We start from the raw sequence: 4,720 nt of genomic DNA, 5'->3' as shown, positions 1-4,720 counted from the left end.
TATGATTCTGTGATTCTATGACTGAATGTGGCCTTTCATATGGTCTAAATGTTGGGAAACTACTCAGAGGGCACTTCACTTGTTGTGTATTTTTTTATTCTGTTTGACGTTTTTGATTAATAAAATATTACTCTTGGATAATTATATGGATTAATCAGAGATAATTGTGAGGTATAGGACAGGTGTATTTCACATATACATACACACGTGTGTACATGTATAGGTGTGTATACACACACACATATGTGTGTGTGTCTGTATATACTGGCACACAGAGTCATAAATAACACAAAGCCTGTGATGTCATCTCCATTTGTTATGTGCTAATTATGTGTCCCATCAACAGCAGGCCACTAAAAACATGCTTAGCATTAAAGAACTGCATTGAGCTGTGCTAAGCTTCAAACAGCTTTGTAGGTTTGGTACGTGATCACACATAGGCAGAGTTGCAGAAACATGCACCATGATTTGATGGAAGAATGTAGCAATTTCTAGGTATTCTCCTTTTTCTTTTTGTGTAAATGGTTGCCACTTCCTGACACAAAGCACTTGGCTATATTACAGAGATTTCAGGAACACTGCGCTGAATACTGGGATCAGAGAATATTTCTAGTCTTCCTTTGACACTCTTTAACTTCTCTTGAATTTGAGTGACATCCACTCAAAAGAGCTGCAACAGTTGTTGATCTAAAGATACACTTTCTCAAAAGACACATGGCAGAAAGTGCAGATCCTCCTTTAAAAGACAGACGAGAGCAATTAATGGGTGGGTTCTGCTCAGCACTGACCTAATGCTTTGAGGCAACCTACAAGCAGAACTGGTCCTGCATGCTCCTTCTCACCCTCTTTTACAATGAATGCGTAGTATGAGAAGTATCTACAAAACTGACAAGAGCCCTTGTTGTGGTTTGAGGCTTGGAATGGGGGTGTGACGTTCCAGCACCTCGGAGGACCCCGGGTGGGGGTGAACCATTGTATTCCCTCCCCTTCCGACACACACTCTGATAAGAGGCAGGAAGTGGGTGCTAACTTCACTCCTGCCCTGCAGCTCGGAGGTGGAGGTTGTGCTTTCACTCCGTGGGACCTTGGAACTATTTCTGAGGGTTTTGTATATTTTGCTTATTTTTGTACTTCCCCTAATCTTTGTATATATTTGTTTTTTCTTACCTCCCTTTTTCGTTTTCTGTTCCTTGTTAAACAATATATTTCATTATTTTTTTTTCAAAGTCTCTCTCTCTCTCTCTCTCTGGGGGGTGGGGGAAGGGGAGTACATAGTTCTGTTCCATGTGGGTCCTGCCCTGAACCCCTTTGTACACGGAAGCAGAACAGCCCTCCATCTCTGCAGAACAGGAAACTCACTTTCCCTCCATGTTCAAAACTGCACGACCACAGCTGAACATGAGACAGGTTCAATGGCTAGTAGATCATTTGGTTAGGCTACTAGGTTGTTAAAAAGATAGCCAGAAACTTATGGTGCAAATAAAAGCTTCTTTCAGACACACTTGCTGATCATCACCCTAAAGACATTTTGCAATATGCTCTGCAATATGTAAATTTCTGCTCCAAAATATTCTAAAAAATACTCTGCTCCCACATCAATACCCACAGCAGTTCTCAGTCTGGGCAGAATACTTTGCACATTGCTCTGAAGTCACTAGTACAGACCCACAGTAGTCTCTGGAAATTCAAACAGCACTAGCATTTATCTATCCTACAGGAACAAGACAAAAGGTGAAGATATACTAGGAGACTGTCTAAAGGACATAACTCTTGTACCTTCATTTAAAATCAATGTCAAATTAAAAGACAGAGTTAAATAAATTTTCCTTCTACCTGGTAGCCTCCGAGAAGGCAGTCAGGATTTCAAGCCAACGATTCTTTTGCCATACTGAAGAACTTATCTTTTATTCCTAGGTAGAATTTTTATTCCAGCCACAGAGCTCCTTTATAATACTAGGAAACATTTCCTCAGTTTAAGGCCCAGTGAGGCTAGAAGTGCTGAACTATAGTTGAAGTCAGGTAAAAAAAATGCTTGGAGTACACCATATGCTGTTGCAATGGAAAATGTTTTGATAAAAGCAAAAATAAATCAGCCCCAAGATTTAAAATTAGCCATTTGATGACAGTGGGTACATCTGATTCTGTAAGTCTCAGCAGTGGTAAGTATCTCTGCACCTCACCTCTCTATGTGTGAAGTTAGGATAATGACACATTTTTTTCATTGTGATGTTAAATTCAGTATTATTTGTGAAGCATCCAAATGTTACGGTTGAGAGCATGACAGATAAGCAAGCATGTGAGACAAACTAATAATTTTTTATTCAATGCAAGGTTTCAAGGGTATGAATTTAATAAGACCTGACACCACGCAGTGAATAAAGAAGATAAAAAGAAATGTTGAATATCTCAATAAAGTAGAGATCCTGTATGTGACCAGATAATTACAGCTGCACTTTAACACTTACGCACAAGAGGAATAGATTTAAGTGACAGTGAAAACCTAACTTCTGACATTCCTCTTCCTTTTTTTAACACTGACTTTGTTAGCTTGATCTTCTTCTGAAACAGATAAAGTATGTGTATATATGTATCTGTATATTTTAAAATTGGAACACAGTAGCAGAAAATTAATTCTGAAATTTTAAACTCAAAATTTGAAAATAAAGAGAAAGTAAACGCCAAACAACCTCAGAAAGAAGAGAGAAATTAGTATTAATTTGCTGGCAATCAGGATGCCAGAAACTCAGTAATCAAGGATATTCCCCAGCATTTACTCTTTGAATTGCGAACACAAAGAGTCCTAGAACTCTCATGGCACTTTTCTCCTTTTGTACAATAGCTACACTATCTAACCATTTTATTTTAATAGCGTGGACTTCAATCTCTGGATAGAGTGGCTTCTTTCCTAGAGACTATAGTTAATTGGTTTTGTTCTGGTTGCTGGAAAATTTCTAATTAGCTGTTCCAGAGATCTTTTTTTTTGTGCCTTTCTCCCCTTGGGCAATTCCAAAACGTCTCTACAGAGGCCTGTATGCTTGTCAGGTGGCATAAGGTCATGCTTTGAGGGATCTTCTCAATGAGCTGACATCCATAGCATCCCTAACCATTTACCTTACCATGTTTTCTTCACTCGTTACTTGTTCAGTAGGGGCACCAAGACAGTCTTTCAGATAGAGCTATGAATATATATACGCATGCACATGTTCACTCCCATATATACACACACCACACATAAATACGGGTATACATATATTGTTCATTATAATATAATCACATTAGTTACAGCGCATAAAACTGGATTCTGTTTACACTGGGGCTTCGTTTTGTAGTATATGCTAAATCAAGGGCAAGCCTATGAAACTATATTTCTGAAAGCTGTCATACCCAAGAAAGGACTTGAAGGAGCACTGCTCAGATGTGATCCAGGTTTAAAATTACTGGATGCTAACATGCCAGGTTTATAAACTACTGACTCATCTGTTCGGGCAAATATCAATTGGGCGAAAGGGTTTTCAAGACAGGTTAGTCAGCCCATTGTGGAGTTCTGTAGCTGAAACAAACAGACACCATTTTCTGAAAGGCAAGCTGTGTGTTGACATCTTCAATGGCAAAATGCAATGACACATTTTCTAAATAATCTTCTGAGAAAGACAATTTGTTTATTTCTCTGTTTATTCCAGTCTGTCCCCCTGACCATTATAATCTGTCAGAACATGGATGGTGCATAAGCCCCTGTAAATATGGCTGAGTTGTGCAAAAACAACAGTAATCCTTATAATACACATCTATCACCACACTTCTTATCTCCTGTTGTATAATCCCCTGTACACATTAACCTCTTAGCAATATTACATGCACAAGAAAAACCCTGAGTATTGTGAATACCCCTTTAGCAGAAATCATCCTACACAACACAACTCTTCCCCCGCCATGCAGTGCAGTACTGTTGCCCTCACTCTCAGGAAGGAGGCCTGTGGCTCTCCTTCCTCTGGGTCTGCAGCACCCTGGGAACTCTCTCCTTCTACTGGTATAAATCCTTTCCTTCAAGCCTCAGGAAGGGAAACATAGCATTTGGAAAGCCAAAGATTGTATCACAAATTCTACCCGGTAGTTTGACCCTCAAATAGAAGTGTTGTTAAGTATTGCCAAAAAGATTCTGGTCTTCTATAATGAAAGGCTATCCACTGATTATGGGTAAGGCTTATGCTAGAAATCCAGACACTACACAGTGGATCAGACATCAGAGCCACGTGCTTCTGATTTCACTACAAGTGCCCTATTGGAAAGCTATTTTTGCATTTTAGGGCTACCAAATAACAGGGTGTTGTCAGAGGTCCCTATGCCTTCAAATGGAAAGTCTGTTTTTATACAGCAATTTCATGTTGAGATTTAAGTTTGATTATTTTCTGACATGCACAGTAATGAGTTCACAGATAATTATCCTTTAGATTACGGTGTTAAGCATATTTATTTTTGTAATATTTTTCTAGTCATACATCTAGCTCGCTTTGAGCTGAACGTGGAAGACTTGGAAACTGCTTGGTTTCAAAGCAAAAATAAAAAGACCATTTAATTACCACATATATGTGTGTATAACGCTACTTTATCAGAGAACTTGTATTGGGGTCAAGACTGGAGCTTTTCAGGGTAATAAAAGTGCAGGGATAGACAGGCAAAATTAAAATACTGTTAAGGTAATAATAATAAATAGAAGCCTTAC

This window comes from Merops nubicus, unplaced genomic scaffold (genome assembly GCF_000691845.1).
Source record: "Merops nubicus isolate BGI_N331 unplaced genomic scaffold, ASM69184v1 scaffold51753, whole genome shotgun sequence".
Classification (NCBI taxonomy): Eukaryota; Metazoa; Chordata; class Aves; order Coraciiformes; family Meropidae; genus Merops; species Merops nubicus.
Note: the sequence above shows the minus strand (reverse complement) of the source record.